Source organism: Rhipicephalus microplus, chromosome 5 (assembly GCF_043290135.1).
Source record: "Rhipicephalus microplus isolate Deutch F79 chromosome 5, USDA_Rmic, whole genome shotgun sequence".
In the NCBI taxonomy this organism is placed as follows: domain Eukaryota; kingdom Metazoa; phylum Arthropoda; class Arachnida; order Ixodida; family Ixodidae; genus Rhipicephalus; species Rhipicephalus microplus.
In genome coordinates, this window is record NC_134704.1 from 38285394 (window position 1) to 38309501 (window position 24108).

The window sequence follows — 24108 nt, forward strand, 5'->3', positions numbered from 1 at the left end:
CATCCAGCAGTACACAGACCCCTTGAGTCGGACCTCCATCGAAGTGCGACCGCCTTTGCCGGGATCGAACCCGCGATCTTCGGGTCATCAGCCGAGCACGTGACCACTGCAAGACCACGGCGGGCTTTCGCGTTGGAAGAGGCATCTAAGGTCTTTGTCCTTATAATGGTTGACTGGTGACAAAGATGTCGTCTCTTCGTGAGGGCAGCAACTACCTCTCCAGTGTCTGTCCTGAAATAGACCTAGCCTTGCCGAAACGTTGGATTCAGTGACATTCTATGCTGAACGATTTCTCATCGATGTGGTGTGTGATAACTGATAACCTTACGCTCCAATATGGTGCTTACTCGCGTTGGGGCGGAATGCTGTTGAATGGAGTTGATTATGAGTTTTCGGCCCCAGTCTATCGGTTTTGAGTTTTTAATACTGCACGGAAGTTTGTTGTCATACGAACCTTGCATCGACCCAGAGGTGTCGTTGGCGTTGTACGTGTGAGCGTAAATGAAGAACAAGAGGAAAATAATAACGAAAAGAAACGGAGAAAGAAGAAGCAACAGAAGAAGAGGGGAGGAGGAAGAGAAGAAGAAGAAAAGGAGGGCGAATAAGAAATATGCACTATAGTAAATACTGTTGAGTACATTTCCATGTACTTTAACACATAAATTCTGAATGGTAGGGTGAAGAAAACGAAGTTGTCTGGTCATCTGAAACTGTCGGAATTCGACTTTTTGTTCTCTTTCCTTTCTCTCTGTCTCGCTTTATGAGTTTTCTTATATTATTTGTATTTTTATTGATTAATAAACATTGTTGTAGTGCTCATAGAAAAACTTGGACCATCTCCTCGACGGGAACCCAGATAGGATGCGAACCAGCAGCGTTGCGCACGGGCGGCGTTTTTTTTTTGATATGATATATAAGGAGATGTTGGCGCACCATTATGGCGCCGGCTACTCCTTAGCCGTTGAGTGAATAGTTGTGCCTGTGGGCCCAAGGTTCTTTAGCATATTGTACGTAATGCCGCCCGGTCCAGATGCCGATTTTTGACGACATGATGCTAAAGCACAATGCAGCTCCCTTAACGCAAATGCAGGGTCTAGTTGAGGATGCTCGGCCCAAAAGCAAGCATTAATTTCCTGGCTGGTTAACGTGACAGAATTATCAAATAAGGCACGGGTGGCGTCATGGGTGGATTGGTGCTAACGCGGGTGCTGCGGTGATCGCTGGAAGATTAGTTTGAAGCGATGGACGGCATAGGTCTTCTGGGTAACACGTACACACATGATTCAACTAGTACGTTAGGCGCGCGCCAGGTTTATTATTTATTTATTTATTTATTTATTTATTATTTATTTACAGATAACGCTGTCTCGATACACGAGACATAGCAGGAGTGGGTACATTAGCAAAAGAAACGAACATACATTAAGCAATACCAAGGAGACATACAAAGCATTTAAAACATATTACAAAATATGGTTAGGCAGTTCTTTCAAAAACAGTTCAATTGGTTTTTCGCGTAGGGAACAATCTAGGTTGTTCCAAATCTCAACAACGGCTGGAAAAAAGGAATGCTTGAAGCAATTTACAAATGGCTGGAAGGGAACAATGTTGAGTGGGTGAGATCGGCGCGTGGCTCGTCGTGCTGAATCACAAAAAGTAATCGGTGCTTCAATGCAACTGCGGCTGCGTACAATCTTATGTAGCAGAGTGATACGGTCAAGTGTGCGTCGGAAAGCAAGGGGTTCTAACGACAATGAGCATGCGTGAGATGAGGGAGAAAAATTGCGGTCATACCTGCCAAATATAAATCGTATTGCTTTTTTCTGTATGCCCTCGAGCATATTTATGTCAAGTGCAGTATAGGGTGACCATACCGCTGAGGCGTACTCTAGCAATGGTCGGACGAGCGATTTATACGCCGTTAATTTGCAGTCCTTGGTAGAGTGCTTGAGTGTTCGTTTTATGTATCCCAGTTTTCGAAGTGCTCTAGCGCAAATTGTTTCAATGTGATGGTGTTTCAATGTGAATGTGATTACGCGTGAACCGACGAGCCCGTGGTGTAGCGAGCGATGGTCGCGGGTGTTGCGGGCGAATGGATGAGGTGGTAGCTGCGGGTGCCGCAGCGAGCATGCGGCAGGTGAGGCAGAGAGTGATGTCAGCGCGCACTGCGAGGTGAGCGTGACGTCAAAGTGGTCTGACCTACTTGGCACCGTGCCCACACCTGCGTAGCGTGGTACGTTCATACGGCGAGACAGCGTTACATTGGCTAGTGAAACAGCTGCTTCACATCTAAAAAAGATTACGCTATCCTTTCTTGGCTAATCCCCCAGAGTGCGTATGATCCATTAATTAAAGAGGAATGAAATGAAATCAAATCGAGGCGTGGTCCTCAAAGGTACCCCCGTAAAAGGCAGGTTTGGTATGCGCCGTTTTCCAAGAAATGATGCTCTCTCAATGTTGAGCCTGTCGGATATTAGCTGTTTTTTAAATGGCAATATGAAAGTCTGATCTTTTATGAAGGTTATCGAGCTGAATCTTCATATGAGGTTGCCACATTTTGTTGCTGCCCGGATTATGGATAAGAACTTACACCGTTGTTGCCTGCAGCAGCGCAAGAGTTGAGCTGCTGGAAACGTTAATGACGGGGCAATTCATGGTAATGGAGGAGGAGGAAGCAACAAAAAGGGAGAAGGCAGGGAGGTTAACCAGAAAGTCATCCGGTTGGCTACCCTACACTGGGGGATAAAGGAAGGGGACAAGAAAGACGAGAAAGAGGGAAGAGAGGAAAAAAGGGGGTGGGGGAGAGACTGACAGTAATTTCACTGCAGCGTGTAGAACTCTACCGCATGTCAGAGGCGTTCACACAAGCCTGTCTTTCTCAGGAAACGCAGCAGGGCTTTCACTGCCTTGTGGGCTGTCGAGGCATGTGTACGTTGCTGTAATAGCACCTGCACAGAAAGAGGCCGATCATCCAGTCGCCGCATTGCGTTGGCAAGTACTTGTCTCTCTGAGGCAAATCGAGGACAATGACACAGCAGGTGTTCGATATTTTCGTCGGTGCCGCAAACATCGCACGCCGCACTGTCAGTAATTCTGATTAACGTGGTATAAGCTTTCGTGAAAGCAACTCCCAGCCAAAGGCGATAGAGAAGCGAAGCTTCACGTCGATGTAGGCCGGTTGGAGGCCGGAGTTGTAGTGAAGGGTCGAGCTCGTGCAGTCGTGTACGTCGTATGCTAGGTGTGTTCCACTCAGTCAGTGTGAGACTGCGGGCCAGTTGACGAATCTGCCTCGCCGCATCCGCTCTTGAAAGCGGTATCGGAACGCTGTTCGCTTCTTTATGTGACGTGCGAGCAGCATGATCTGCAGAATCATTGCCGCCTATACCACTATGCCCAGGTAACCACTGAAAGACGATGTCATGGCCTTTTTGTATTAACAGGTGGTGAAGTTTCACGGTTTGGTAGGTCAACTGGTCGTGGCATCCGCGTCGGAGAACTGATGTCAGGCACTGTAACGCTGGTTTTGAGTCAGAAAACACAGCCCATTTACCTGGTCTTTCTTCCGAATTGATGTGTTCCAGTGCATTGCGCAGAGCCTCGAGTTCTGCCGTCGTCGAACTTGTCACATGTGAAGTCTTAAAACACCGAGTTATCCCTTGTGATGGTATAACCACTGCTCCACCTGAACTAGACGGCGTAGTAGAGCCATCCGTGTAAATGTGCACGTGGTTACTGTAGTTTTCTTCCAGTAGGGATAGACTCAGTTGTTTCAGGGCATGTGTCGGTAAGTCCGATTTTCTCCTCATTCCTGGAATCATTAAGTGAACTCGCGGCCGGCTCAAGCTCCAAGGAGGAAACAGTGGCTTTGATGCAGGTGCGTATGTCTCAGCAAACGATGAACGATGCTTGGAGACAATAGTGCCGTATTTCGTGCGGGGCCTTTCAGCAGCTAGGCTCGCCAGGTGGTGAGAAGGGGTCCTGGCATAATGCCTGAGGTGCATGCGCATTGTCTCGGTAATAATATGCGTATTTATCGAGTGATCTTGAGCGATGGCAATGGTTTCCGCCGTTGAAGCACTGCGGGGTATTCCAAGGCATATCTTAAGTGCTTGGGCTTGAATGCTCTGAATTGCGCGCAGGTTGGTCTTGCCGGTGTTAGACATTGCAGGTAAGCTGTACCGTAAGAATCCGATAAACAGCACTCTGTACAGTTGTAGCATGGATGATATGGGCACTCCCCAATTTTTTCCTGCAAGGAATTTGAGCATGTGGCATGTTGCGATCAGCCGCTTCTTCACATAGTTCACGTGTGGAGTCCACGACAGGTTTCTATCTATTATGACTCCCAAGAACCTGTGGCTTCTGCTGAACGATATGTATTCTTCATTAATCGATATACTGTAAGCAGACATTGGTTTCCGCGTGAACGCTACCACTGCACATTTTCCGCAGGACACCTCGAGGCCTTGTTCACGAAGATAGCGTGACGCCGTTGTAGCAGCCTTCTGAAGGCGGGCGCGAAGCTGAGGCCTTGTCACACCTGATGTCCAAATGCAGATGTCATCAGCATAGACAGAAAGTTTTACAGTGCTAGGTAGCTGCTCGACTAGACCAATGAGAGTTAGGTTGAAAAGGGTAGGGCTTAGCACTCCTCCCTGAGGAACTCCTCGGCTGCTGTAATAATCAGGTGTTGGGCCATTCGCTGTCATCACGTAAAATGATCTCAGCTGTAAGTAGCTGTACACCCACATATATATCTTGCCACCAAGACCTACTGTTTTCAAAGCACTAAGGATGGCTTCATGGGTGACATTGTCGTAAGCCCCCTTAACGTCTAGAAACAGGGCGGCGCACAGTCTCTTACAGGCTTTCTGGTGTTGAACATATGTCACCAGATCAACAACGTTGTCGATTGACGAATGGCCGCGCCTGAATCCGGTCATGGATACTGGATAGATTTCGTAGTGCTCTAAATACCACTCCATTCGTGTTAGAATCATTCGTTCCATCGTTTTTCCCACACAACTGGCAAGTGCGATAGGACGGTATGAGGCAATATCCAAAGGAGATTTACCAGCCTTTAGAAGTGGAATGAGGCGACTTGACTTCCATGCCTGGGGAACAGTACCAGTCTGCCAGGAGTCGTTGTATAGGCGTAAGAGTGCCTTCCGAGCTTCGTCTCCAAGATTACAAAGGGCACGATAGGTAATGCCGTCAGGACCGGGTGCTGAAGAACGTCTGCACAGAGCCAGTGCCGCCTCTAGCTCATCCATAGAAAACTGGCATTCCATACGGGGATCACGTGAGGGTGGTGGGTTGTCGAAAGTTCCCGTTCTTGATACTGTGAAATTGGAATCACCGGCAATTCTTCTACAGAAAGATTCTGCGACGTCAATTTCTCTGCATCGAAGGTGAAGTGCCAGAGATGTAAACGGGTGTCGCTGACACAAGGTTGTGCTAAGACCCCGGACAGTTCGCCATATCAGTGATAGGGGCTTTCGTGGATCCAACGACTCGCAAAAGGATGTCCAACGTCGCCTAGCCAGTTTATTCATGTGCCGCTGCATTTTCTTTTGAATGCGTCTAGCCAGCCTCAAATCATCCATGCACTTTGTCCGTCGGTACCTTCGTTCTGCACGACGGCGTATTGCGCGAAGTTTCTCAAGCTCGATGTCGAAATCGGTGCGCTTGTGACTAGTCAAATGTGTATGCGTGGTATTCTGCAGGACATTCTTTATCGAGTCCTCTAGGTTATATGATGAGCCGTCGGTACAGCAGTCTTCCATTAACATTTTGAATTTCGGCCAATCGGTGTACTTGAGGCCTCTTGAGGACTTGGAGCTGGTGAAACCTTCTATACACAGGTAAGTTGGTATATGGTCGCTGCCCCGCGTTTCCAGATCCGAAAACCAGTGCACTTTCCTGATAAGTGAGCGAGAAACCAATGTAAGGTCCAGGCAGCTGCTATAGGCTGATCCGCGTAAATATGTAGGGCTTCCATCGTTACAAACGCAGAGTTCGTACTCCGAAACTAAGGACACCAATTTTCTTCCTCTAGAGTTGTCCCTGGAGCTTCCCCATAGGAAATGGTGGGCATTGAAGTCGCCAGTGATCACCCATGGCCTTGGAGTCGATGTCAGAATACCGCGTAAGCGCTCACAGTCAAGGCGGCTTGATGGAGATAAGTAAGCTCCGATAATCGTGAAAGCAACCTTATCCTTCTTCACAGTAAGGCACACATACTGATTCCCTTCATCAGGCGAGACTCTGTGGTGAACGTAAGTGAAGTCATGGCGCATGAATACAATAACTTTGCTGCAGTCTCTGTGAGTGGAGGACATAAAGCACTCATATCCTGACAGCTTGATTGAAGCACACAGGTTGGGTTCACAAATCACAATAATGGGGAAGCGGTTCACAAATACAAACTGTCTAAAGTCAGACATGCGCGACCTCAGTCCTCTGGCGTTCCACTGAAAGACAGACGCATTCTTGACTTCCGCTCGAAACGACGGTGCCTCGCTGGCCATGGTTTTACTTTAGAGCTGCAAGCACCGGACTCAGGGTGTCCAGCACATGCAGTGCGGTCTGCGCAGCAGAAGTCTTCATATTACTCAGTAGGACACGCATGGTACTCATCAGCGATTGCAGCAAGCTTATCACTTGATCTTCATTCATCGCATCACTGGTTTGAGGGGTCGTCGAGGGCGGCGGGATTTGATGCAGCTCCGAAGTAGGTTGACGTCGTGGAAGAGAGGGCCACTGTTCGGAAGGCGCGACTGCTGTCCCTTTCTTCTGTTTGGCAGTATCCGTCTTCAGTGAGCTCGGTGTTTGTGGGTCAGCCTCTTTGATAGAGGATGACATCTCTCTATCGGTAGAGGCGTTTTTCCGTGATGGTCTTCGCCCACGACGCCGTCGTCGGCGTAGTGTAGCGGCAGCTTCCCTGTGCGTTGAATTGTCCCGCACCATACGCCTGAGTACCGCGTGCTCGTTTCGCACCCGCGGGCAATCTTTGGATGAGGCCTCATGAGCGCCGTGGCAGTTTGGACATCGTAGTATGGTGGCACTGCAGGCGTCTTTTGAGTGAGACTCAGCGCACCGCGGACACACAACTTTGTTCTCACAGACACCTTTTACGTGTCCCATCTTGAAGCACTTGTAGCATTGCAGTGGCTTCGGTATGTAAGGACGCACTGAGTGGCGAACATGGCCAACTTTGACATACGAGGGAAAGCTGTCTCCCTCGAACACAAGCCTCAAGCAGCGTGAGTTGCCGAGTCTGGTAATGTTCGTAATGCGGGTGCCTTCAGTCGCTGGCTTTATTAGTATTGGCAGGTCATTAGCTGAGATGGAAAGATCCACATCATAAATGACGCCAACAGTGCCATTACAACCTGTAGCGACCATTGGCCGAACTTTCACGTTGCCGATTTCTGTTATGTGCCGAAGGCTTTGCAGTGCGCTACGGTGCATAACGTCTACAGCAAGGACATTCTTTCGTGCATTGATCCTCACGTCTTTGATCTCATTCGGCGCGGTTTCCTCGAGAAGCACAGAAAGAACTTGCCTGTTAAGGAGTCGCAAGTTAGATGCAGGGTCTTCGGGCATAAACAGCATGGTGTGCGGCCACCGCTGTGGTGCAGTCTTAACGGTGGAAACACTTGCCGACGATGCCGTTCGCAGTAGTCTTCGTTTTGTAAATCGATTCATGACGACCGTGAAGTCATCATCCGATGACTAAAAGCCGTCCGAATACAAATCGGTTGCCTCACTGTCGGTGTCGCTCGACGCGTTGCTACGCTTCCTGGACGACGAAGTCCGGTGCGACGGTTGCACGCCTGGAACATTCTCAGGTGTGTCCTGAAGCATCACCGCAAAGGAGGGAGCGGCAGCTCCCAGGATTTCCAGGAAAACAAATTGAAAACACTGAGACACGGGCACAAGCGTTCTCTGAGAGAATCACTTCGTCCAAAATTCATGGTAATAGTTAAACAAACGATGGGGAGGTAGGATTCCGCAATACGAATCAAAGAAATAAAAAGGGAAAAAGTACCCTCCCGCCTCCACTTCGCCGATAACACATGCTGAGCTGCAGGTCACGGGATCGAATCCCCGTGGCGGCGGCCAAACTTTGTATTTAGATTAAAATTCTCGAGGACCGTGTGCTTAGATTCACGTACACCTTATGTAAGCCCAGGTAATGTAAATTTACGAAGCCCTTCTCTACTGCATCTCTCATAATCGTTTGGTGGTTTGGGGACGTTAAGTAATCCAGATAGGAAAGGAGCATCTGAGTTCTTTACACCCTTCTGGCCATATCTCATAGCTATTTGTTCAGCTCTCGGGTAAGAGAATGCAGCAACATTTCTTTCGACTATGCCACCACCATTTTCTTCCGCCTTACCTCTGTCAAGAAGTGTAAATTCACCACTACACTCTTAATGATGCTGTAATAACGCACAAGACTGCCACTCTGTGTTGTGACGTTATGGGCGCTCCCCCTCTCTTTCTCTGCTTCTTTATTCTTCTTTCACTTTCTCCCGATCCCTTATCCCAGTGTGGGGTATCAAACCAGTTATGCCAAACTGGTTAAATCCTGGTCTTACCTCTTCCTTCCTTCCTTATTAATTAACCTCAAGGTGTTCCTGCCGTTATATTGTTACAAAGTAACCATAGCACACAAACCTACGTTCAAATAAGAAAAGCATAGCTTTTTATGTCATGCAAGCAGGGCTTGGTGTCCTCTCTTTATTTTTATGTCCTCTCAAAAAATTTAAAATGCCGCCAAGAAAGCCTAGATCAGATTGCTGTTAACTGCATAGGGGTGCACAGATTTATAAATTTACGCACAAGCTGAAGTGCTATTACGTCATGTTTACATATGAATGTTCTGGGATTACATATCTAGATGGAGTCAAAGGAGTCGTCGAATGAATTGTAACACCCGCACGCGCGGATAACTCGTTAGTGTGAGCGATGGGAAGTGGTTTTTCAGTTAGGCCGCCGCTGCCGGCCGCATTATTTTCCGAGACCGTTGTAGGCATGAAGGCCACTTACCAAATTGTTTCGGGAAATTGGCTTCACCGAATGCGAAGCTTATTGTATTCGCGTGCCTTGTACCAGCGCATCCTCTATAGAGGAGGCGTTGCTTGTATGAAGCGCTGCTCGCCGATGATTGGAACTCGGGCAGCTGAGTTCACATCGGGAAATGACGGAACCTGCCCACTAGCGGTGCTCGGGAAACGCTGGAATGAGCTTGGAAACCTGCTCACCGCAAGCACGGGCGATGTGTCGTCGTGCTTGTGGTGAAAATGCTCGAGGCATATGAATTAACATTCACATGTAGGGGCACGTTAGAAACCCCGAGATGATAGAAATTTCCGGACCCCCCCCCCCTTTCATTTAGGCGTTTCTCACGTTCATATTGATATTTTGGGGCGTTAAACACCAACAATTATTATATAAATACGTACTCTGGCCCACTTGCCCAAAACAAACACGGGCGCATGTGAACACGCGCGGCAGTTTCGAGTTGAGAGATTTGCCGCATATTATTGCAGGAGTCGGTGTAAACCAGAAGTGTTTTTATGTGTAAACTAGTTCTGTGTAATATACATGCTCACAGGAACTACATTACGGGCGCGACAAAGGACGACCTGCCACCGCGAGAATCGGAACGCTTTGTCCGAGAGCCCTTTGTTAAAGCAGTCGCGCGGCTTAGTGAACCCATTCGGAGATGCAAACGTAGTCTGTGAATTAGCCCTCGTCGTTAAGCCTCGGTCAGGTAGCTAAACTTGCTCACGAAAGTTTCTGCATCACGAAACAGATGCACAATGGACGAATCGTAATAGCTTTCGAAGGCGACATGATCCATTACAGCTCGCGTTCACGTGTCGAAAGGAGACAGTATGACGGAGTGGGATTTGTGCTCCACACCGGTCGACACTCGCGTAAAAACGAAGACCTTACAATAAACCGGACCTGCTTGGTTGGTGGCGTTTAGTGCCCCAACGGGGCTGCCGAAATTTATAGCTCTTAATTTTGCCTCGGCGTGAGGCGCTTTCAAGCCGCTTAAATTTGTTGTCGAATATGGTTGTGGCGGATGTTGTTGCAGAGCTGTAGTTAACAACGCGATTAGGGAGTGCGTAGGAACGGTGGCACTTCGTTCATTGTAATGAACTGATCCGATATTCTCTTCGAAAGTTTATTAGCATTGTATATAGTAAGATATGTGCAGTGGAAGCCCTAAACATTGTTGTTGGCAGGGAACGTCGTTTTAAAATTCAGCCAGGAGGTCGTGTTAGCATCTGCTGTATAGTTATCTTTCCGTCCACTTCTCTTCCTTGGCATTTACATTACAGGTACTTCTAATAAGGTCTCGAGTACTTTCCTTGGTACGATTGTTTGTTAGATTCTGATCTACTCTGTGCTCTGAAAGTGCTAGACGCCTTAAGCCCAGTACTTGAATCGCTCGAGTAGAAATATGGCTAACGATCGCCATCATTTCTGAGAAGTCAAGGAAGCCTCCATCACTCAGTGGAACGCCAGTGGACTAAAATCGCGTCTTTTCGGACTTTCATCTGTTAGTTCGCGTGAACGTGTTCGAAGTCAACATTTGTGAGCCGAACGCGTGTGCGTGCTCGCCTCTCTCTCCCTTTTTCCATCTTTCAAACTTCCTTATTCCTATCCCCAGTGTAAGGTAGCATACCGGTCGTTCCAGACTGGTTAACATCCCTGCCTTTCCTTTCCCTCTTGTTCTTCTCTCTCTAGACTCTGATTAGGCAAAAAAGCCGCCCGAATCTTCCCAGGTGGAGGGGGAGAGGGGGGGGGACTCGAGTAAATGTGTCGTGTGGGTATTGCGTGAACGTTGCGTGATTAGATATGGATTGAGAATGCTCAATTGTTATTTGGTCTTTGTTATTCTTATTTATTGATTGAAGGAGAAGCGTTGCCTTCAAGGAGTGGTGGAACGCTGACGTTGGGTAGTGCCCAACTACTGGTTGAAGGCGCTGTTGCTTCCATCGCATCTGCTTGAGTCAAGCGAAGCGGCACGTCAAGCTAAAGCCGAGTAATGAAGCCCTTGACTGAATTCCGAACGCGCGCTCCGCCGCCTATATACACACCGCCCGTGTTCGAAGGAGAGGAGTACGGGGGAGAGGTTCGCACCTTCACTGCGCATGCTCGGCTTGCTGAACACACGTGGCGTCTTATCCTTTATGGGCTCCTGGAACGACAGTTTTGCGGGTGTCTTCCTGGGTGGGCAAGAGACGCGAGCATGCGCAGTGGGTGGTGTGGACGGCGCCGCCGACGCCGAAGCGCGTCATCGTGCGACTAAGAACTTCTCCGTATTTAAAATATTAGCACTTGTTTGGAGGGCATTCATGTTTGTTCTCACCAAGAGGGACTTTAGCTGTCTCTTCACTACAGCAACACGTACTTAGTGTGAAGAAGAAGATGTGCCTGCAGCGAGCAGCATCGCCAACGCCTGGCTCTCTCGGCTCGTGCTTCGGTTCGTTGCTGTGCCGATCGCTGGACGGTTCTTGACGCTGTCTCGTCGCTGTCTTTAACGGCTAATAAACCTCCTCACATTTGGTGGAAGGTGCTGTTAATCCCCGTTGCTACACCCTGGAGCTGCGAAGCCGCACGCTACCACCTGTCATGACTGCCAACGCCACTACATCGACGCCTTCGCTCCAGTTCAACTGCCCTGGCCATCCTAAACTACGGGAGCCGAAGGTCTTCAGCGGTGCGGATGGGACCGACGTCGAAGACTGGCTCGAGCACTATGAACTGGTGAGCGCCAACAATAAGTGGGATGAAGCCGACAAGCTGGGCCACGTGATATTTTATCTCACGGGCGTCGCCGAATTGTGGTTTAATAACCACAAACACAACATCCCCACATGGAGCGTCTTCAAGACGTCATGTGCTGAAGTGTTCGGTCGGCCGGCTGTCCGCAAGCAGAGGGCAGAACAGCGCTTGCGCGTCCGCTCTCAGCAGACTGGCGAGACCTTTACCAGTTATATTGAGGACGTCGTCGACCTTTGTCGACGTGTGAATGACACCATGCCCGAATCCGACAAGGTCAAAAACATACTGAAGGGCATCGACGACGGCGCATTTCAAATGCTTTTGGCAAGGAATCCAAGCACAGTTTCTGAAGTCGTCAGCTTGTGTCAGAGCTACGACGAGTTGAAAAAGCAACGCACTCTGACTAGGCAGCCTCAGCCTGGTGGTGAGTCGCTGTCCAGCTTCGACTCCATGCCCGACAATTCACCATTGCTTCAGCAAGTCCGAGTCTTCGTCCGTGAGGAAGTCGCCCGCCAACTTTCCCTGGTGCCCTTTACTCACGAGACCACCACCCGTCTACCTGCCCCGCTTCGCACGGCTATATCGGAAGAGGTTGCACAAGCTGTTCCTCGTGCGCACTACGAGCCACCTCTATCAAGCCGTGGTCACTGCCCGGGTATCGCACAGCCGGTAGGCGCTCCTGTCGCCTATCCGCCAGCTGTTCAGCCTGTGGCCGCGCCCCTAACCTATGCAACGCAGCCTGTGGGTCCGCCTGTCGCCTTTTCACAAGAGATGCAGCCCGTAGCCGCGCCGCTCACATATGCAGACGCTGTACGTAGGCTCCCGCAACCACCCTACACCACGCGCTCACAGACCGCACACCCGGCTGCTTATACTGCACCTTGGGCGGCAGCACCAGTCGCCAATTCCTGGAGGACGCCCGATAACCGACCGATTTGCTACGCTTGCTTCACTCCCGGACACGTTGCTCGCTACTGCCGCCGTCGACCTCAGACGTTCGGCAACTATGCCCGGTCGTCGCATCCCGGCAGCCAACCCTTCGTCCAATACGGGCCCGTCTCGCCACCTCGCTATGCGCCTACTGACCACCTAGACTTTCAGCCGCAACGCGCACCCTCTCCTCGTCGGCGATCGCCCTCCCCCATGCGTCGCCGGCCCGGACCCTCCGACCAGGAAAACTAAGCAACGCAGTTCAAGAGGCAAGAACTGCGCCGTTTTCGAACTGTCTAAGCCCTCGCTCCTCTCCTGCCAACGTGGTCGCAGTAACTGTTGAAGGTTATTGTACTTTCGCCCTTGTGGACACTGGCGCCGCTGTTTCTGTTATTGCCGCTAATCTCTGCCGTTTATTACGCAAAGTAACGACGCCGCTTTCGGGACTGTCGCTTCACACCGCAAGCGCACAGCAAGTAACGCCTCTCGCAGCCTGCACTGCAAGAGTCTCCGTCGAAGGCATTCTTTACATCGTGGAGTTTATTGTTCTTCCTGTCTGTTCGCATGACGTCATCCTCGGGTGGGACTTTCTATCCCGCCATAATGCCGTCATTGACTGCGCACGCGCCGAAGTTGAGTTTTCGCCCTTGTGTGATGTCCCATTACTGGACGCTCCTCATCAGCCGCCGAAGTTGCTCGTTCTTGAAGATACCGATATTCCGCCTGGAAATTTCGCCCTTGTTCCCGTTTCATGCAACGCCTACACTGACGCTACAGTTCTTTTTATGCCTTCCGATATCTTCAAATGTCGTCGAGCTTTGCCGCGGCCTTTCGCAACAATTGACCTTGCCGCCGGAAGAAGCAACATGTTCGTAAGCAATCCGCTTTCCACACCTGTCACATTGCTTGCGGGGGAATGTCTCGGCCGCGTGCAGGATCTCGACCCTTCGTTTTTGTTTGATGTCCCGGACGACTACTGCGACCACCCAAAAGCACTGTCAGCACTTGGGGAGTCGTCCAATGATACGTTTTCCAGCGCCATCGCTGACACTCTCACTCCCACCGAACATGCCGACCTGCTGGATCTTCTCCATGAGTTCAGGAGTTCGTTCGATGTGTCGCAACCTCAACTGGGCCGCACATCACAAGTCAAACATCATGTTGACACCGGCCTACACCAGCCACTGCGTCAAAGACCATACCGTGTCTCCGCTGAAGAGCGCCGCGTCATCAACGATCAAGTCGAAGATATGCTTCGTAGGGACGTCATTCGACCATCTCACAGTCCCTGGGCGCCTCCCGTCGTCCTGGTGCGTAAGAAAGACGGATCTATCCGATTTTGCGTGGACTATCGTCGTTTGAATAAGATAACCCGCAAGGACGTCTATCCTTTGCCGCGCATTGATGACGCCATTGACACCCTTCACGGAGCGGAATTTTTCTCGTCGCTAGATTTGCGGTCTGGCTACTGGCAGGTCCCAATGGCAGAAGCCGATCGCCAAAAAACGGCATTTATTACACCAGACGGACTATATGAATTTAACGTCATGCCCTTTGGGCTTTGTAACGCGCCTGCCACGTTTGAACGTCTTATGGATAATACGCTACGTGGCCTCAAATGGAATATGTGCCTGTGTTACCTCGACGATGTCGTGGTTTTCTCCCATGACTTTCCTACGCACCTCCTTCGCCTCAGGCACGTTTTGAGTTGTCTGACCAACGCTGGTCTGCAGCTTAACCTAAAAAAATGCCGCTTCGCTGCACGCGAGCTCGTCATCCTAGGCCACATCGTGTCCAAGCACGGCGTATTACCAGACCCAGCAAAACTTCGAGCAGTCGCAGAATTTCCCAAGCCGACGACCATGAAAGAACTTCGCAGTTTTGTAGGCCTATGCTCCTATTTCCGGCGCTTTGTTCGCAATTTTGCATCTATCATGTCACCGTTAACGCAGCTTCTTCGCGGTGACGTGAACCTCACCTCCTGGTCCCCTGCATGTGACGTTGCCTTCGCTACTCTGCGCCGTCTGCTTACTTCCCCACCTATTCTTCGCCACTTCGACCCGAAGGCTCCTACCGAAGTGCACACCGACGCCAGCGGCGTCGGGCTTGGCGCGGTCCTCGCTCAACGAAAGCCCGGCTATTCAGAATACGTTGTAGCCTACGCTAGCCGCACTCTGACGAAAGCCGAAACTAATTACAGCGTGACAGAAAAAGAGTGTTTGGCTCTGGTGTGGGCGCTTGGAAAGTTTCGGCCGTACTTATACGGCCGCCCGTTCGATCTAGTAACTGAGTGAGTGAGTAACAACTTTATTAATCGAAGGGGTGAGGGGTAAAGGAGGCTAAGCCACGAAGGCTGCCAGGCTGTGCTTCTCGATGACTTCTTCCGCTCGTTTCAGGACCCGTGTCTGGATGTCTATGTCGTTGCTGGAGAGAAGGGCCTCCCATTGTCCCTCGGTGGGGGGTGAGCAAAGGAGGTCGGCGGGCGGGGGATCCTCCGGGCAGCCCCAGAGGATGTGGTTCAACGAGGCAACGTTGCCGCACAGGCAGCAGCGTGGATCAATGGCACCTGGGTGCATGTATGAAAACACGAGGGGGCACGGGAAGGTGCGGGTCTGTAGGCGACGCCAGGCGATCTCGGACCGCTTGGGAAGGCTGCTGTGAGGATGTGAATAGAAATATCGCTCGAGGCGATAATGCTGAGTGATGTCGTGGTAGGTGACCAGGGGCTCCGGCACCAGGGCGTCCGACTCTGAGTGGCCCACCGCTCGGTCGACGAATCCTCGAGCGCGTTGGTGAGCTGTCTCGTTGCCGGGGTGGCCCGAGTGGGCGGGGACCCAGATCAGTTCTATGCGGCACTGCTCATCTTGCTGCAGTAGGGGCCGAAGTAGCCGTAAGGTGGTAGGCGAGTAACTGATCACCACGCGCTTTGCTGGCTTTCCACATTGAAAGACCCTTCTGGCCGCCTTGCGCGATGGGCACTCCGCATCCAGGAGTACGACATTCGCGTCGTATACCGCTGCGGACGCAAACACTCTGACGCTGATGCCTTGTCTCGCTCACCTTTGCCACCAGATCCGACGTGCGGAAACACGTGCCTCCAGTACTTGTCATCGTTAAATCTTGAATCAATTGCCACCGAACAACGTCGTGACCCGTGGATCGCCTCTCTTATCGAATATTTATCTGGCACGCCCAACCTTCCAGTATCTCGATCCCTCCGACGTCAAGCTCTCCATTTCGCCATCCGCGATCAACTTCTTCATCGACGCAACTACGCTCCCGATGGCCGCCGGTGGTTGCTGGTCATTCCACGCACTTTACGATCGCAAGTATGCGCCTCCTTTCACGACGATCCGCAATGTGGCCACGCCGGAGTGTTCAAAACATATGAACGCCTTCGCCATCGCTATTACTGGCGCGGCATGTACAATTTTGTACGTAAATTCGTGCAGTGCTGTCCTGACTGCCAGCGACGTAAATCAACACTGCCACGTGCGACTGGCGCATTGCAGCCACTTCCATGCCCTGCCAAGCCATTTGATCGCGTCGGCGTTGACCTCTACGGTCCCCTTCCATTGACACCAGATGGTAATCGGTGGATTATAGTGGCGGTCGACCACCTGACACGCTACGCCGAAACAGCCGCTTTGCCGAGCGCTACAGCTCAGGATGTCGCCTCTTTCATTTTGCAACGCTTTATCCTTCGACATGGTGCACCTCGAGAGCTCCTTAGTGACAGAGGCCGCGCTTTTCTTTCCGAGGTCGTCAAAACTCTGCTTTCGGAATGCCACGTCATTCATCGGAAAACGACAGCATACCACCCGCAGACTAACGGACTAACGGAACGGTTCAACCGCACGCTAGGTGATATGCTCTCAATGTACGTGGCATCTGATCACAGCAACTGGGACCGTGTTCTCCCATACGTCACGTTCGCATATAACACCGCAATACAATCCACCACGGGATTCTCACCTTTCTTTCTTCTTTACGGACGTGAGCCTTCCCATACAATTGACACCCTACTTCCTTACCGTCCTGATGCTTCCGAGTGTCCACCTATCTCCGATGCTGCTAGACAAGCCGAAGAGTGCCGCCAGCTCGCCCGTGCGTTCACCTCGGAAGAACAACAACGCCAGAAAGAAACTTGTAGCACCTCTCTTCCGGATCCCAACTATGCCCCAGGGTCTCTTGTGTGGCTTGCCATCCCATACCAAACACCGCGACTCTCCTCGAAACTTGTCCCCCGATACGAGGGGCCTTACACCGTTTTGGAGAAAACCTCTCCGGTTAATTTCCTAATTGAACCAGTTTCCCGATCGGACGACATGCGCCGGCGTGCACGTGACATCGTCCATGTTTCCCGACTGAAACCATACCATGAGCCTCTGCCTGAAACTTCTTAAGTCGCCAGGATGGCTCCTTTTTCAGCGGGGGCGATTGTGAAGAAGAAGATGTGCCTGCAGCGAGCAGCATCGCCAACGCCTGGCTCTCTCGGCTCGTGCTTCGGTTCGTTGCTGTGCCGATCGCTGGACGGTTCTTGACGCTGTCTCGTCGCTGTCTTTAACGGCTAATAAACCTCCTCACATTAGTAAGGCTTTCTAGAATGCCGAATTAGCCACGTGGTTTTAGAAGTTAACGCAAAAACCAACGCTGTGCGTACTTCACGTTTACAGCGTGGGAATCACGCATGTGCTGTGTGTATGTACCATGTATGCATTGTGAGAGACACTCTCTCTAGTGACACGGGCTGACCGTTTAAGCCTAAAAAAGACTGGCGCGGCCACTGTATAATGGTACGGCCACTGTATATGGTACGGCCACTGTATAACTGCCACTTTGTCACTATATACAGTTTAGCCAATGGAACGGGCATCCTCACCATAGTGAGTGCCTACTATTCTAAAGATATCTTAAGTAAACTACGTGTTAAAGGGTCGTGTTTCCTAACGGATCGGGATCATCGTAATGAACGCAGTGCGTTCACCGTTTTATTTCACCTGCATCACTACTGAAAAAAAAAAAAACAGAGTCGGCAGTGACTGGCCACTCTACGAATGGCGTCGTTTGTGACGTCATCAGCTCAGGTCACGTAGCTGTACCTCTAGTGTCGGCGACCAGAAGTTTGCTGCTCAATTTCTGAACGGCGAAGTAGTCTTCTTTTTTTAAATTGCGACATAGAGTTGTAATTAACGGCTAATATTTTGGGTGTATATGTGTATGTGTAAGTGGGCGCCGTTTAGACTAACCATAATTTGGGCAGTTTATCGCATATGAGCCACTGTGCGTTGATTACAAAAAGGCTATCATCATCACAATGGGTATGTATCACTAAAATTGAATAAATCTCTCTATCTACCCGAAATCTCAAAAGGCAAGATGAAACGTGTTTACACCGCATCCGATTAAACGTTTCATATACGAACTACTTCAGGAACAAAATTGGACTGTCTGACTCAGTATTTTGGGCCCAACGTATCGTCGTTGAAGACATCAATCATGTCATCTGTGAGTGTACGAAATACGCATCAGAGAGACAGTCTCTGCAGATTGTCTTAAAAATACAACAGGACACAAAGATGGAGTTGAAAAATATTGTAGGCCCATGGCAGAACACCTTCAGTGCGTTAGACTCTACAAAAGTGCTACTGACGTTCTTACGGGTCACAGGCTTGAACGAGACGTTGTAAATAGTGCAGTGCGTGTGAGTGACTTTATGTGTTATGTGACTGTTATGCGTGTATGTAACTGTATGTGTTGTGTGTTTATCACTGTATATATTGTCACGTGCTTGCTCCAAGAAAGACGATGGCAGTTATGCATGTGTTATGAAGGACTATGAAATGGATGGAAAAGAATAACTGGCTTGCGCGTTCTAATAAAAAGACCGACCTGCTTCTGGTGTCTCGATCTCGGCGGCAAGACCTCTGTTTTGACGTCGTGACAACATTATTGTCATCACCCGGCCACTGGTGTAGCCTGTCAGATGAAAAACCAGGCAAACCTCTCCAGCTTCCCATTAAAATAATTCTCTCTCTCTCTCTCTCCCTATATACCCACCCCTGCGCCACTAAAAATGAGGACGGAATCTGTTATCCCAACAAATCATTCACGCGTGCATACCGCAGAGATCGAGTACATCCAACGGCTCAAAATTTTCACAAAATAAAGAATAAGATAACAATTAGCCAAAGAAATGGCTCTGAAGGTACGATGGTGTGCCCCAAGACACTGACTACGTACAACGACAGAATACTGTAGGGAGCGGAAAAGGCAAAGGCGGCTGAGAGGAGACCTTGAAGCGATGAAAGGCTTACGAGCACAACGACGTGCCCGTGTCGTGTCGGTCACGTTTCGATGAAAGCGAAATGCTATAGGAGCCCGTATAGATTGAGGTCCTCGTTGAAGAACTTTACACGGTCGAAATTTCCGGAATCTTTCAGTGCAGCCTCCTTCCAATCACATTTATTTATTTACTTGTTTATAATATGCTGCCGACAAGAAGTCCAAGCAGGGTGAGCAAAATACACCAGAAATAACACAAAGCAAGGTTGCAAAGTGATCTTTACAAAACGGTCTTGTTTGTAAGACGGAGGGTTACGACTTAAAAAAAAAAGAGCAATTGAACAGCTTGGCCCTAATAAAATTATACGGAAGTCATAAAAGAACAGCAGTATTTGCGCCAATGGTCATGGGTGTTGGGGAATGCTTACGTTAGTTTATTCCAATCAGCTGTAGTTTGCGGGAAAAAGGGGAAGCGGAGAGGGTGGACATCATGTTACATTGGACGTAGAAACCCTACATTAATTTTTTAGAGCACAGAAACTCATGTGAATAGAATTAGGGGAGTGGGGGTTAAAGAACGGCCTTATTTGCTTGCCTAATTTGACGCACGAAAAAGTAAACCTACTTCCAGTAGTGAACTAGCTCTTGTTGTATTCTTACTTATACTTAAACTGCCCAAAATTTTCTGTTTTTACTCATGTCACCGCTTTGTTTTCTCTCATACCTTCCCATTTTATGAATCAGCTTCTGTATTTTCACTCATTTTTTCTTTGAGCTTTGTTTTCGACCCACCTGTGCAAGTCATCGTCTTGTTTTTGTGGTCAAGTAGGGCCTACCTCATGGATTCTGATAAGACCTCGCCTTGTCTTCTTTTAATGGATTAGACGGGTTGTGTCTGGCCGGGAAATATGAATAGCGTGACGCAGCAGGAAGATTGAGCAGCGTGGCCTCCCACGGTGATGAGATCGCCCTGAATGCAGTCTTTTCAGTTCGCTCGTTTCTGAAGTTCTTCACGGATAGTTTTGCATCGACTGGCTATTTTTGGTGTGGTAGTGGCTTTGAATCAGTGGTTGTTAACATAATAGCGTGAAAGAGCTCGTTTCGCGAAAATTCCGGCGTCGGTGTCATTGGTTGTAAGCAAAAAATCATCATGGATCACCAAAAAATCGAGAATAAAGGAAATAAAAAAAATTATAAAAAATTCTGTGTATGACTAGGGATCGAACCCGAGTTGTTCGCGTGGCGAGCGAATGCTCTACCTCACAGCCATGCATTTTTTATCGTTTTCGTCGTGCAAGGCTACTTGAAGAAATTTGTGGCCAGAGTGTTGTTTTTGCGTGTCCGTTTTTTGACTAACTACCTGTGGTCTGTTGGACAGGAAAAAAAAAAACCTTACAAAGATTTATGCGACACTGTGCTCCTGGTTCTACTGTACAGAGGGCTATATACAACACGTAAGGGTAAAAATGTACTCAAACGAGTAAAAAAAAATGCAGGTAGCTCAAAGTTGAAAAACGTTATTTTTAAATTGCACACCGGAACACTTCCTGTAAGAACCTTCCTAGAGGAGCGTGATTTTTATATGCCATGGGGATCTGACTCTTTCCGAAGGACAAAATAAAGTTTATTCATTCAGTTATTCATCCGTGGAGATCGGCCTGTCTAATCTGTAGCAAACCGGAAACAAATGACCACGTTTTTCTACACTGTTGGGAAAGGGTACAACTTTGAGATGTTTTACAGAGGACAATTAAAAAAAATTCGTTAGACCCTTATAGAATCAGGTACTTAGCAATAGAGAATGATGACAGATTACCTTTTGATTTAATCAAGATGACTGCCTTGCACAGTGGCATTCTAGAATCGCTGGATTTCACACCATTCTTTTTTTTTCACCTTTTTGTTTGTCCAGCCACCATGACACTACGCAAAACCTCTTAATAATAACGTGGTTTTTGTTATGTAAAACCCTAACCTTTAGTGTGTGAAGAAAGGAAAGTTTCGAGGGCTTGTCACTTCATTTGATCCAACCTTAATTGAAATTAACTGATTTTCAACAACGAATGTATGGGGAACGTTAATTGTACCGCTTTAAGCGCATTGTAATAATTGTGATACAGACGGAAACAAAGTAAAGTGGACTAAAAGACAATTAGCTGCTCTAAAACTGCGACTTTAAATAAATAATTATTATATAACATCAAAATCATGCCATAGCGGATTACTGACCTATTTGTAGCTGATCTAATCAATTTCGAGTTGTCGAGACGAACGCGACACCGTAGCCGCCTTTTCTTTTACAACTCGAAATTACAACAACCTCAACTCAAAGGTATCTAATTTTACCAACCGAGCACTTACTCGCCACAGAAATCACACGCGGGAAACGACAATCAAGCGAAGTTTGCGGCTACAAGCCGTAAATACGACCGACCCTATGACTTATGAGGAAGGAAGCATGACGCTAATACACAAACATACAGGGTCTTGTAACAAAGACCTCAAAACTTAATACCTTCTCATCTTTCACCTCTTTTCACCCACTTTTCTTTTTTCTTTGTTCCTTATGAATGCGCTGTGAAGAGTGTGTCGAGAGCGTTTCTTTTTTTCTTCGTCCCGAAGCATTTTCTTTCGAGGCATCAGATTTCTTCTCTTACATTGCGGCGTTATATCTTCGGCGCGTGTTCCGCTACTAACTTGACGGCTTTGCTGGAGTCCTCTCCTGGCTTTGTCCTTGATCTGACATTGTCTGTCAAATAAAAAATGAACCCTCCCCCCCCCCCTCAAAAAAAAAAAAAAAAAGACAGAGTGGTCGACTGTCCAGTAGTATCCAAGTGAAGGAGCTCATTTCTTGCTACCAACGGGTTCGTTTATCTACTGTTATATTTCCTTGGTCATGTTAGTGTAGTGGCCAACACTTTTGTGATGAAGCGGCTTAGGACTTGAGGCTAAAACACTGCGATTTTCAATCGTGGTCTTTTAAGCTGGATCTTATTACTTGCTATCATCATCTGCACTTTGCACTTACATGGCGTCAGCAAGAAACCATAGTTAAAGAATGAGGTGAACAATGCTATGATGTTACATTGTGATGCCCAGTTTCTGAAAAAAAAAACAAAAAACGAAGACATAAAGAGGACTTTCGTTTCATCCTGTCCCTTTCTTTTCGATTCAGTTTTTTCCCTCTATAATTGTGCTTCAATGAAAACTCTAATGTGTTGTTTTTTCTCCTCTGCTTGCTGTCATAGGGCTAAGAACGCAGCCTACAAATTTGATAAATCCAGCTTTCCGCTTTTTGTAAGCGCGTTGGACGCAGAAACTTATTACGGGCAACGCTCCAGCTATGCCAGTAAAAGGAGTGGTAACCAAGATGAGCTAGCTGGTGGTTTACCGCATAAAGAATAATGCAGGGGTTTCAAAACGTTCCAAGGCACAGGCGAACGGCAGGGCTTTCATCTACCGTTCACGTCGCTTGTTCACCATGACGCAATGTGCTTACCTATAGTAATGGTACGCAAGCAAGTTACAGAACGCTTATCAGCAAACGATGGTTTACGTTACTGAGTAGTAACCTTTCTACAGAAAAAGGGGGGTCGTTTATTGTTTAGCGAGCGACATTGATGGTACCAGAGGCAGCTTCCTTCATCTTGACAAGGAACGTAAGGTCATCGCACTTGTCTAGGACGCTGAAACGGCACGCTCCGGCTCCGTGTATATTGATAACAAGCATTTTTAGATTGCCCACACTTGGGCATTCATTCTTAACAGCTATGCGTGCTTTAGTTTTGGCTCCTTTAAATTAGGTATAACCGGCCAACGTTGTCAGTGCAGTCCGTAGTGTGCTGTTCCAGTGTTTCTAGACAAGTGTGTTATTCTCCGTACCTATAGAGGCCGTGGCGCATGTGGCACGCTGTTGATGATGATGTTTGATGTTTTGTGGCGCAAGGGCCATTTCACGGCCAAAGAGCGCCAGTTCATCTTACTAAAAATATAGACAATGATTGTGATAAGCGGCTGTATAAGGGCCATAAAATTCCTCGCCGTAAGGCGGGTAAGAACATAAAAGTATTAAAATCATGACCATGCCGTGAAAGGTGTGTGTGGTGTGAGTAGATAACAAAAGTTGGTGATAATAAGAACGATGGTGGATATGTATGGCATTAGCACAAGTGCCTCACTCGTTCATACCCTTGCGTCCAAGGGCCGTGAGGCAAGTGCTTTCTTGTGTAGCCACCGCAGCAAAAACCTCTCTGGAGAGGTCGTGCTACGGTATGCCCGGGTATATGACACGAAAGCTATGAATTTCTTTTAAAAACGCTAACAATGATTTATGACTAAAAAGCGGTTCCCTACCGACAAACATTGCAGGGTGTAAAGGTATATGTTGTCGGTAGAGTAATGGAAAATGTTGTTTTCTTAGAGATTCTAAGTGTTTACACTGAATTAACATGGGAAGGACGGTTAAGGGTTCACCTTACCTCTGTATGACGCGATTTCGATACGGGCAGGCAATGACCAAGGTGTGGCTTAATAATGTGTAGTTTGTTTTGTGTGGGAAGACGACGACGAAGTGATTGCTTAGCAGATCGCAGTTTCAGTAGGTGCTCTCTTTTTTCACCTAATTTTAAGTGAACTTCGCGATTATCACATCCGTGTCCGTCGGTGATGGACGTGGACCCCCACGGACGTCCGCCAGTTACGGCGGCGTCGGCGGTGGCCGCATCCAGGAAGCGTACGGGACTCTACAGCGACTACGACAGCGAGGGCACTCTTGGTTACTCAATGAGCAGCGAAGAGCCTTCTGACGACGACGATTTTAAGCTGGTGCTGAGCCGTAAAGCGAAGAGGCGGAACGTCAGAACATCTTCGTCATCGAGTACGTTGAATGACAGAGTGCCAAGGAGACCCGTGACAAACACTATCCTTTTTGTCCCTGAGGTACCGGACGGTAACATGAAGCGCCTCAACAGGCAATCTGTTTCGGTGATGCTGGAAGGACTCGTGCCAAACGAGATCACAGACATCAGAGTGAACACGCGTAAGAACGTATTGGCCATCGACGTTTTGCATGCTGCGGCACTT